The following is a 12,558-nucleotide window of genomic DNA, read 5'->3' as shown; positions in this document are numbered from 1 at the left end:
GAGCAGGCCAACTGTGCGCTGATGGCGACAGAAGATGACGGATCAGAATCTACATCAGAATCAGATTCTGAAGAGGTATTTTCTGAACTTACTAGAGATGAGTTAGTTTCCGGTCTAACTGAACTTCTGGAACTCAAGTCTCAGATTAGTCTCAAATACAAAAAGCTGAAAAAGCAATTTGAATTTGAAACAAAGAAGCTTGAGTTGGAGAATTCTGAATTAAAAGAAAAACTTTTAAAATTATCCAATAATGTTGGATCTCCTTCTGATTCAGAAAAATCCACTCCCAGTCTAAACCATATTCTGAAAGAATATGATTTAAGTTTCAGGAAGTTCTTATCTAGAAGTATTGGCAGAAGTCAGCTAGCTTCTATGATATATGCTGTGTCTGGAAACAAAAGAGTTGGCATTGGTTATGAGGGTGAAATCCCATACAAACTTGAACCTGTTAATGAAATGAAACTCACATACAAGCCATTGTATGATCAGTTCAAGTATGGCCACTCACATGATATTAGGCACACTTCACATGCTCAAAGTTTTCACATTACACACACTAAGAAGCATGTGACACAACCTAGGAAATATCATGAAACTCACATTAAGAATTATCATGCTGTTCCTCCTATTGCTTACAATGTTAAATCCAAGTTCAATCAGAACTTGAGAAAATCTAACAAGAAAGGACCCAAGAAAATGTGGGTACCTAAGGATAAGATTATTCCTATTGCAGATATCCTTGGCTGCAAGAAGGACAAAGCACAACATGTCATGGTACCTGGATTCTGGATGCTCGCGACACATGATAGGAAGAAGGTCTATGTTCCAAGACCTGGTGCTTAAGTCTGGAGGAGAAGTCAAGTTCGGAGGTGATCAGAAGGGCAAGATAATTGGCTCTGGAACTATAAAGTCTGGTAACTCTCCTTCCATTTCTAATGTACTTCTTGTAGAAGGTTTAACTCATAACCTCTTATCTATCAGTCAATTAAGTGACAATGGTTATGATATAATCTTTAATCAAGAGTCTTGCAAGGCTGTAAATCAGAAGGATGGCTCAATCCTATTTACAGGCAAGAGGAAGAACAACATTTATAAGACAGATCTGCATGATCTTATGAGTCAGAAGGTGACTTGTCTTATGTCTGTTTCTGAAGAGCAGTGGGTCTGGCACAGGAGATTAGGTCATGCTAGTTTGAGAAAGATCTCTCAGATTAACAAACTGAATCTTGTCAGAGGACTCCCTAATCTGAAATTCAAATCAGATGCTCTTTGTGAAGCATGTCAGAAGGGCAAGTTCTCCAAACCTGCATTCAAGTCTAAGAATGTTGTTTCTACCTCAAGGCCATTAGAACTCTTGCACATTGATCTGTTTGGACCAGTCAAAACAGCATCTGTCAGAGGAAAGAAATATGGATTAGTCATCGTAGATGATTATAGCCGCTGGACATGGGTAAAATTCTTGAAACACAAGGATGAGACTCATTCAGTGTTCTTTGATTTCTGCATTCAGATTCAATCTGAAAAAGAGTGTAAAATCATAAAGGTCAGAAGTGATCATGGTGGTGAATTTGAGAACAGATCCTTTGAAGAGTTCTTCAAAGAAAATGGTATTGCCCATGATTTCTCTTGTCCTAGAACTCCACAGCAAAATGGGGTTGTAGAACGAAAGAATAGGACTCTGCAAGAAATGGCCAGAACCATGATCAATGAAACCAATATGGCTAAGCATTTCTGGGCAGAAGCAATAAACACTGCATGCTATATTCAGAATAGAATCTCTATCAGACCTATTCTAAATAAGACTCCCTATGAATTGTGGAAGAATAGAAAGCCCAACATTTCATATTTCCATCCTTTTGGATGTGTATGCTTTATTCTGAACACTAAAGATCATCTTGGTAAGTTTGATTCCAAAGCACAAAAATGTTTCCTTCTTGGATATTCTGAACGCTCAAAAGGCTACAGAGTATACAATACTGAAACATTGGTTGTAGAAGAATCAATCAATATCAGGTTTGATGATAAGCTTGGTTCTGAAAAACCAAAGCAGTTTGATAATTTTGCAGATTGTGATATTGACATATCAGAAGTTGTTGAGCCAAGAAGCAACGCATCAGAAGCAGAACCTCTCAGAAGCAAAGAATCGGAAGATCAAGTATCAGCTTCTCTGGAGGATCTAAGCATTTCTGAAGAGCCATCTGTCAGAAGATCATCCAGACTCATCTCTGGTCATTCAGAAGATGTCATTCTTGGAAAGAAGGATGATCCAATCAGAACAAGAGCATTCCTTAAGAACAATGCAGACTGCCAATTAGGTCTTGTATCTTTGATCGAGCCAACTTCTGTTGATCATGCTCTAGAAGATCCAGACTGGATAATTGCTATGCAAGAAGAACTAAATCAGTTTACAAGGAATGATGTTTGGGATCTTGTTCCTAGACCAGATGGATTCAATATTATTGGTACAAAATGGGTCTTCAGAAACAAGCTCAGTGAGAAAGGTGAAGTGGTAAGGAACAAAGCCAGACTGGTGGCTCAGGGTTATAGTCAGCAAGAAGGGATTGATTATACAGAAACCTTTGCACCAGTGGCCAGGTTAGAATCTATTCGCTTATTAATTTCTTTTGCCACTCTGTCGCACGCTCGCGAAAATGAACAGAGTCGCCACCAATATATTTATCCCAAAGAGGGAAAGGAATATCAGAAAACCTGGGATAAGAAATGGATAAGAAAAGAGGTCTTTCGACCAGAGATAGGGTACGGGAGTCGGTTACGCAAGGGGAAGGTATTAGCACCCCTCACGTCTGTGGTACTCCACAGGATCCACTTATGTTTGTTCTATTCTAAGGGTGTATAAATCTAAAGCTTAATACTAAGGGAATGCATGCAAATGAAAGAAAGAAACACGGGGAAAATAAGGTTTTTAAATAGTTGTGCTCGTTCAAGCCCCGCGACTTGATGCCTACGTATCCCTTTCAGGAATCAGAGCGCCGTAGTTCGGCTCTTTAGTTTTTGTTTGTTTTTGTGTTTTTTAGTTGAACAGTTACATTCGCACTCCGCTGCTCGACCTCTGGAGTCTTAAGCTGGGAATGGAGCGGAAATAACGTGTCCGATTAGGAGAAAGAATGCCCTGAAGGCAAGAGAAAGAATGCCTCGGAGGCAAGAGAGAGAAGAGAGAAAATTGGTTTGTGTCTTTTAGGTGTAATTCCATGATGGACGAAAACCCACTACAAGGCTTCGCATCACTTCCTTACTTTGTTTAAGTCTGAGCCTTTATTAAATATTTTGGAATGTTTTTGGTTAAGTGTCTTTTAAGGGAAATTAATTTGTGACTTGAATCATGCCTAAAAAAGAGTTTTTTTGAATATTTAGAGAATGCACATCGAGGCCTACGCCACAATCGTTTCTCTAAATGAAATACAGTTTTTGAATATTTAGAGAATGCACATCGAGGCCTACGCCACAATCGTTTCTCTAAATAACGGTTAAGAAATACACCGAGGCCTACGCCTCAATCATTTCTCTTCCGCTAAATGGGAAAGAACATACATCGGGGCCTACGCCCCAATCATTTCTTTCACACTAAAAAGGTATTAGCATGATTCGCGTCGTCCTTTATTAATGTTTTAAAAGTTGAAAAGGAAAAGAAAACTAGCCTAAAATGAAGTAACTAGCCTAAGGTTATGATTATACCTAAATGTTAGGATTAAATGAACGAAATTACAAGCACAAGCGGAGATCGAGAATACAAGTAAAAATACAAGTAAATAACGATACAAAAATTAGTGTAAAATGGCTAACATAAACACTTGGAAATATGGTACAAGACATGAAAGTGAACGATGCAAAATAGTACAAAAAATCGAATTTAAAGAACTATTATTTTGTTGATTTTTTATGACAAAGTACATGATTTTAATCAAGCAAAAAGAAAATAAAAGCCTAAAACTATTATTTTTATGATCATTTTTTATGTCAAAAGATTGGATATTAAGGTCTAAAAATTATGGTAGAAAAAATAGCATTTTTATGTTTTTTTGTTCAAGTTCTTCAGCACACAAAAATGGTGCATGCTGGGCCGAATGAGGGTGGAAATAGCGCTAGATTGGCCCATAGATTCAGCGATTGATCCAACTTATCATTCAGATTTTTATTCATTTTTTTTTTGCAACTAATCAAATCCAAAATCCATTAATATCAATTAGTTTTCAGTTAATCAAATTCTAATCTAATTAAACAGACTTATGGTGATCAATATTCTAATTCACATACTGATTAATTAACACATTAATTGAAAAAAAAGAATTAAAATAAAAAGGGATTAGGGTTTACATGAGAGTGGCGATTGAAATCTCAGACTCTCCTCTCATCGGACACGACGGCGACACAGCGGAGAGGCTCACTTTCTCCGACCAAATTCGCGGCGCTGACCGGCCATTCGCCTCCGTTCTCGCACTCGCTTCTCCCTGATTTCAACATATCTTCGCTCAGATTCTCTCGTCTCAGCGCGACATCGCGATCTCCGTCTTCTCCTTCGCGACAAAGCGGCGGTGATGTTACCAGTCTTCTCCGGCGAACCTCGATCGCTCAATCTCTTATCTTCTTCCGTTCTCTTCGCATTTGTTTGTTGTTGTTGCCGAAATTGATGAATGAATCGGCGATGATGATGATGATTTGGTGTTCTCGTGCAGAGATGACGTGGAGGCTAGTTGAAGATGCTGAGATGCGATGTGAAGATGATGAAATTAGCGGTGAAGATCGATGATGAAGATGATAAAGAACGGTTCAGAGAAGGTTTTTTTTCGTTTTCTGTTCTCGTTTCTCTGTTATGCGATTCTTATCTCTGAAACTCTGTTATGTTCTCGTTCTTGCAGATTCTCAGTGATGATTGTAGTTTTTTGTTGTGATTGAGAGTGCTGAAGATTGGAGAAGTGAAGAATCCAGAAGATGAACGAAGGTGGCGGTAGAGAGAAAGAGGGTGATGTTATGTGGAGAATGAATCGAAGGAGAGTGGGAGGTGAGGTTCTGAGTTGGAGAGTGAAGTGTATGGATTGGTGAAGAGTGGAAAAATCGTTGTGAAGATGGTTCAAGGTTTGAAGTGAAGCCCCTCAAGAATGAATCCAGGTTCTGACTTTATAGCTATGAAGGTTAGTTAAAACTCTGGTTTTTCTGTTGAATCTCTGTTAGTGTTCAGTTGGTAATTCTGGTAGTTATGAAACTGATTTTCTGTTATGGCAGTTAGGATAGGTTAGTTGGTTAGAGAGTTTGAGAAGTTAGTTATGATATGGTTAGAGAATTAGATACCTGTTGAATGTCATAACTGAATCGGTTAGGTTGAATGGTTAGAAACAGTTAGTAGGAGGCTGGTTGCAAAATGAAATTAAAGCATGGCTTGGCTTGAATGAATCTGTGCAGGGACCTATTTGCTTTATGTGGTTATGGTCCTTTTGATGTTAGTTTAGAAGTTTGGTTAGAAGGTAATTTGATAGCTGATTTAATTGGAAACTTGCTTTGGTAGATATCTGAATTACTATGAATTAGAACAGGTCTGAATAACTGAATGTGTGGGGCTGGTTTTGATGGGTTAAATACTGAATTGAACTTGATGGTGATAGATATAAGTACTGAGCTGTGTGTCTGACTGTTTCTGTTCATCCCCTTTTGCTGATAGTTTTTTTTTTTGTTTTTGAACTCTTCTGGTTATGCTGATTCGGTTCTCAATAGAACAGGGGTTTGGTTTGATTTATGCAGGGCTAAAAAAGTATTATTCTTTGCTCTTGAATGTGTAAATGATAAACTGATATATTTGAAATGGTTTGAATTATGGCAGGTTTGCTGCAGAGTCGGTTTATCCGGAGGTTGCAGCTCCGTTTGGACATGACACAAAGATTGGTCCATATGGAAATAAGTCATGAGGCTGAAGGGGCAGTGACTCAATGGAAATAAATTGAAGCAGGCTTGGAATCAAGATAGGGCTAGAATAGGTTTATATGTACATGTTTTTTTTTGTAATGACAATGATGTTGTAATGGATATTGGACTCTTGGTTTATGGATTTTGAATGAGTATATAAATGTATCTTTGAATAGAATTTGGATAATGGATGTTTGAATTTGCTCTCGGAATTGTGATGGTTTTTTTAATGAACTTTGAATAATATACTCAAAGCGTCTAAGTTTCCTTATGAGTTTCTATTGAGATTCCAATGTATTGTCAAATCAAAAAATGGATGAATATAATCTTTTAAAGAAGGAATAGATTTCTCGACCCATGAAAACACCTGATTATTAATCCACGAAGTAAGTTCGACAACCCAACTGATTACTAATTATTTAGGGAAACAAGCTCCAAGCCAAGGATTTTATTTGGTTGCTCGTATAAATGAATCATGAAGTCCCTCTATCTAAATATCACGTACCACCTGCTTCTTTACTTATGACACGTGGACGAATAAATAAACCTCATTATGATGTTTCTCCGAGCTCTTTATTATTATACGGGATAGGGAAATAAACCCTGATCCATATTCCAGGAGAACTTCAATTGAAGCGGACTTACAAACGATAATGAAAGCCTAATTCGTCCCAAGACCTTTGATCTCATGCCAAGTGATTGATTAATGAATGAATGATGTATTAGATGATCTAGTGAATGTATGCAGATGAATGTGAAACTTTAAGCCAATTAGAATAAAATTAGATGGGCAAATTTTGGGGTGCAACAGCTGCCCCTATTTAATCATCTTAAACATGAAAGTGAGATTGGCGCTAGCCTTTCGAACATTCAAGGTAGAAGAAGATTAAATATCAAGAGAACCTGAAAATTTGCCTGATGAGAGATAAGATCCACTGGGGAAGAAATGGTGTCAACTCCACTGAGGAAAAGTGTATCAATTATGGATTGAACAAATTAACTCTGGGTTAGAAATGGAATAAACATCAACTCTGGGTTGAAAAGGAAAAGTGGGTCGACTCTGGGTCGAAGGATAAAGGGAAGTCAACTCTGGGTTAGACGAGAGGTGAACATCAATTCTGGATTGAGAACAGAAAGGGAAATCAGTATTAGTGGGACAAGATATAGGCATCAACTCTGGGTTGAGAGAAGAAAGAAAGAAAATCAACTCTGGGTTGAAAACAAGAGATAGACATCAACTCTGGGTTGAGAGAAGGAAGGATGAACAATTAGAAATAACCGTCAACTCTGGGTTGAGTGGGAAAGGAAATGAAATTCAATTCTGGATTGAACAAAGGATAACCGTCAACTCTGGGTTGAGTGGGAAAGGACAACAGATAACCGTCAACTCTGGGTGAGAGGGAAAAGGAATTAATTATGGATTGAGCAAGAGATAACCATCAACTCTGGGTTGAGTGGGAAAAGGGAAAAGATGACCGTCAACTCAGGGTTGAGTGGGAAAAAGGAGAAGTCAATTCTGGATTGAATAAAGGATAACCGTCAACTCTGGGTTGAGTGGGAGAGAAAGACAAGGATCAACTCTGGGTTGAATAAAAGATAACCGTCAACTCTGGGTTGAGTGGGAAAGAAAGACAAGGATCAACTCTGGGTTGAATAAAAGATAACCGTCAACTCTGGGTTGAGTGGGAAAGAAAGACAAGGATCAACTCTGGGTTGAATAAAAGATAACCGTCAACTCTGGGTTGAGAAAAGAAATAACCGTCAACTCTGGGTTGAGTGGGAAAAAGGAAACAAGAGATACCGTCAACTCTGGGTTGAGTGGGAAAGAAATAAGATAACCGTCAACTCTGGGTTGAGTGGGAAAAGACAAAAGATAACCGTCAACTCTGGGTTGAGTGGGAAAAAGGATAAAGAATAACCGTCAACTCTGGGTTGAGTGGGAAGGAAGAATAAAAGATAACCGTCAACTCTGGGTTGAGTGGGGAAGACAAGAGGTAAGCGTCAACTCTAGGTTGAGTGGGAAAGACAAATAATGACCGTCAACTCTGGGTTGAGTGGGAAAAGACAAGGGATCGACTCTGGGTCGGATAAAAGATAAACGTCAACTCTGGGTTGAGCGGGAAAAAACAAGAGATAACCGTCAACTCTGGGTTGAGTGGGAAAGACAAATAATGACCGTCAACTCTGGGTTGAGTGGGAAAAGACAAGGGATCGACTCTGGGTCGGATAAAAGATAAACGTCAACTCTGGGTTGAGCGGGAAAAAACAAGAGATAACCGTCAACTCTGGGTTGAGTGGGAAAGAAAGACAAGGATCAACTCTGGGTTGAATAAAAGATAACCGTCAACTCTGGGTTGAGTGGGAAAGAGAAGACAAGGATCAACTCTGGGTTGAATAAAAGATAACCGTCAACTCTGGGTTGAGTGGGAAAGAGAAGACAAGGATCAACTCTGGGTTGAATAAAAGGTAACCGTCAACTCTGGGTTGAGTGGGAAAGAAAGACAAGGATCAACTCTGGGTTGAATAACAGATAACCGTCAACTCTGGGTTGAGTGGGAAAGAGAAGACAAGGATCAACTCTGGGTTGAATAAAAGATAACCGTCAACTCTGGGTTGAGTGGGAAAGAGAAGACAAGGATCAACTCTGGGTTGAATAAAAGGTAACCGTCAACTCTGGGTTGAGTGGGAAAGAAAGACAAGGATCAACTCTGGGTTGAATAACAGATAACCGTCAACTCTGGGTTGAGTGGGAAAAGAAGAAATTAATTTTGGATTGAATAAAAGATAACCGTCAACTCTGGGTTGAGTGGGAAAGGAGAAACAATTAAGAAATATCCGTCAACTCTGGGTGAGAGGTAAAAGATGATTAACTCGGGGTTAAAAGATGAAAGGAAAATCAACTCTGAGTTGAACACAAAACGTCAACTCTGGGTTGAAGAAATATGAACATGATTGACTTTGGGAGATGACACCACAATGTTAACTCTGAGTGATCCAATGGATTATCAATTGAGTGCTCGTAGGGACTTCATCTGATGAGTAACTTGGCTTATGCTTCATATGCAAATGTTTGATTTATCTTATGCACTTCTGGAGATGCGATGTTATGGATTCTATATGTAGTGTATTGATTGATTTGTCAGGGTTTTTGCTTTGTGTGGAATAGATTAGGTGGAGTTCTGAAACTCTGCTTGAGAATCAAGGTGGGGTGGATGCCCCTGTTTTATTGATGATTGGATTATTGAGGGAGATATGCTAATGAGAGTGCAATGATATGTATGATGAATGTATGAATGAAATGATTGTTTCCAAGATATAGGTGGATGGAGGATGCCCTTGTGGAAAGGATCATAGCTTGAAGGATAGAACTTGTGGAGGCGAGGTGTTTGGCTTGACTCCTCGACACTTGTCTCGATATCTGACATTTGATTGAAGATGAAGAAATGACTTGTTTCTATCTTGCCCCAGCTTGTATGATCTTTTGAGATGGAATTTTGATGTGCTTGAATCATGGAGATGTGCAATGGTCTGCCCCAGTGTTGATCATGGAATGATTGCCCCAGATTGAAAGGAATTGTTCCACCAGATGGATGCTTCAAGTATTTGCCTTTGGATGACCAACCTTTGCCTTTGTAGGATTACTCGATGGAATTTCAATGTTGAACTTTCCTTGGTATCAAGTACTTATTTTCAAGTTTAGAGACAATTCTGTTTTGAAAAGGATAATGAGAATGCAATGCACATGTTAATCTCAAAGAAAAGTTTTTATTTGTCAAAATGTAGTACTGATACTAATACAAGTGACAAGCAACATTAGGAGTCAGTTTGAAATGATTTCACAGTTTGTATGCTTTCGGAACGAAACCTGCTTCAATTAGGACTTTTGAGGGTTGTAACGTGGCCGGGTTCACGGTTTAAGAAACAAAGGATAAAGGCTCAAGTTCTACTTAACCCACCCCTTCTTCGTGATGTCCTCCAGTCCTATGTTCAGTTAGTTTGACACGAGTGTTCGCCTTTCAGGAAGGATTGTGATGGATGAGGATCCTTTGTAGCTTTGATGGAGGTGGCAGTCACCCTTTGGTTCTTTTGTTGATGGTCGCAACAACTTGTTCCTCGAAGGTTTTTTTTTCTTTTGCTTTGTCTTTTGCTTTCCCTAACTTTTGCCTGGACAAAAAGTTTCTTTTGATTTTGGATTTCGTTGTCCAGCGGGATATGCCCTAATTTTTGCCTAAGTCATTTGCTTGAAAGCTTTTCTTTCTTTTGACTTAGCGAGCTATTGTTCTTCCTTTTTTCTTTTTTTTTATTCATAACTTTCTTCTATTCTTTTTTGTCTCGTTCGGGAACAAGTTGTATGACTTTTGTGATTGACTTGATGGAAAGGTTGTGACTGCCTTCTTCTCAGTGAATGGGAGACATCCATTGTGGATTGTGCTCTTCTTTTTTTGTCGTGAGAGATGAAATATGATCGATCCTCTGATGGAATACCTGAAAGTCGAGCGCTCGGTCGCACTAACTGAAGACTACCCTGCCCCTGGTTAAGATGAAGGGTTTTGCATTTTTTTTTGAAAAGAAACTACTACTCCATAGGCTCAAAGGGGTTTGCGAAGGTTTCACTCCCTTATAACTCCAGTGTTTGGGAATTGAAACAATGCCTGTACATCGTCAGCAAGATCTTGTTCCAAAAGCATACAATTAGTAGTTCATGTGTTTTTGATTTTCATCATTCTCCTTTTTTAGTTGCTTAAGACAAATGAGTGAAGTATCAATGAACATAATGACAAAGATGAAATGATTTGAGAAAAACATGTATATTACATTATTTTTATTTATTCAAACAAAATGAGTTTCTTACAATGAGAAGTACTTGATAACAACAAAAGTAATACAATTGAAAATACTAAAGAAATCTATACAATGGCAAGCTTGGCCTTATTCTAATGCAAATGAAATGTTCTCTGACAAACATAAAAGTCTTCATGTTCCACTGGTGGAAGCTCCATTGTGAGGTGGCATGGGATTGTTGACCACATTAGGTGCCACAGGTGCGAATGTAATCTCTTTTGCATCAAGCAGATCCTGAACCTTGTCTTTGAGAACTCTGCACTCTTCAGTGGTGTGACCAGATCCTCCAGAGTGGAATTCACACTTGGCATTAATCTTGTAATTTGGAGGGAGAGGGTCAGGAGGAGGCCTCGCTTCAGCTAATTGAATCAGTTTTTGATCAAGCAAGGCGGCGAGAAGTTGGCTATAGGACATTGGTACACGATCATACACCCTTTTAGGCCTATTCTGCCTCTGTTGACCTTGTCTCTGCTGATAACCTTGTTGTTGGACATATTGTTGATACGGAACCCAAGGTTGTTGACCAACAGGTGCCACATAAGCTTGAGGAGCGGTGGCGGCCACTTGATAGCGAGGAGCTTGATCTTGAGCATAGGTGGCACTGGTCTCGCCTTCTTTCTTCTTGACAAAGTTACCCTGAGGCTTCTTATACCCATATTGGTTTGCAGCAGTAGTATTGGCGGGATTCTGGATCTTACCAATTTTCAAACCATTCTCAATTCTTTCACCAATCCTGACTAGATCGGAGAAACCAGAAGAAACACTACCAACCATTCTCTCATAATAATGTCCTTGAAGAGTGTTCATGAACATGTCAACCAGCTCGGATTCAGAAAGCGGTGGATTAACTTGAGCAGCCATTTCTCTCCACCTTTGGGCATACTCTTTGAATGTCTCATTGGTCCTTTGCACTTGATTCTGAAGTTGCAACCTAGTCGGTGCCATGTCAATGTTATACTGATATTGCTTGAGAAAGGCATCATACAAATCCTTCCAAGATCGGATCCTATTACGCTCCAGATTCATATACCAGTTCAGAGATGCCCCAGACAAGCTATCTTGAAAGCAATGGATGAGCAATGGTTCATTGTGAATGTGAGAAGCCATCTTACGACAATACATGATGATATGGCTCTTCGGACAGCTCAAACCCTTGTACTTCTGGAAGTCGGGAGTCTTGAACTTAGGAGGGACAACCAGATTAGGAACTAGACACATATCCTCAGCATCCATCCCATAGGCACTAAATCCTTCAATGGCTCGAATTCTTTCCTCAAGGATTTTGTACTTCTCAGCAGATTTCTCAACGGGTCGAGCTCTTTCAGCAGTTGGTATTGTTTGCATTTCTGGATTAGCAGAACGAGTACCACAGAAAGCAGGAATAGGAATCTCTGTTTGAGAAGGTGGAGTAGGAAATGGGCAAGTAGGCCCAGTCATAGTTGGCACTCCAGAAGTTATGGGCATGGATCCTCCTTGGTTTAAAGCTCCAAGAGTATCAACAGTCATGAAGTTGAATGGCATCCCAAGAGTAGCATTAGTCCTTGCTTGGAACTCAAATGGAGTAGAAGAAGGTGGAACGACCTCAAGTTGGCTAGCAGCAGCTTGGTTACCAACAACGGGAATCTCTTGTGTAGCAGGAACCCTTTCAGTTCGCAAGGCTTGGATAGCTTCCAGGATAGCATCGACCTTGCCTTTCATTTGGTCCATCTCTTCTCTAATGGCAGCCTGATCTTGTTCATAGTTCTCCATGATTCTTCTTCTGTGAGCTCTTGTCAGATATCGGTGTGGAGGAATCGTTTTGAC

This window comes from Vicia villosa, linkage group LG2 (assembly GCF_029867415.1).
Source record: "Vicia villosa cultivar HV-30 ecotype Madison, WI linkage group LG2, Vvil1.0, whole genome shotgun sequence".
NCBI classification, from domain to species: domain Eukaryota; kingdom Viridiplantae; phylum Streptophyta; class Magnoliopsida; order Fabales; family Fabaceae; genus Vicia; species Vicia villosa.
This window is presented reverse-complemented; position numbering follows the sequence as displayed.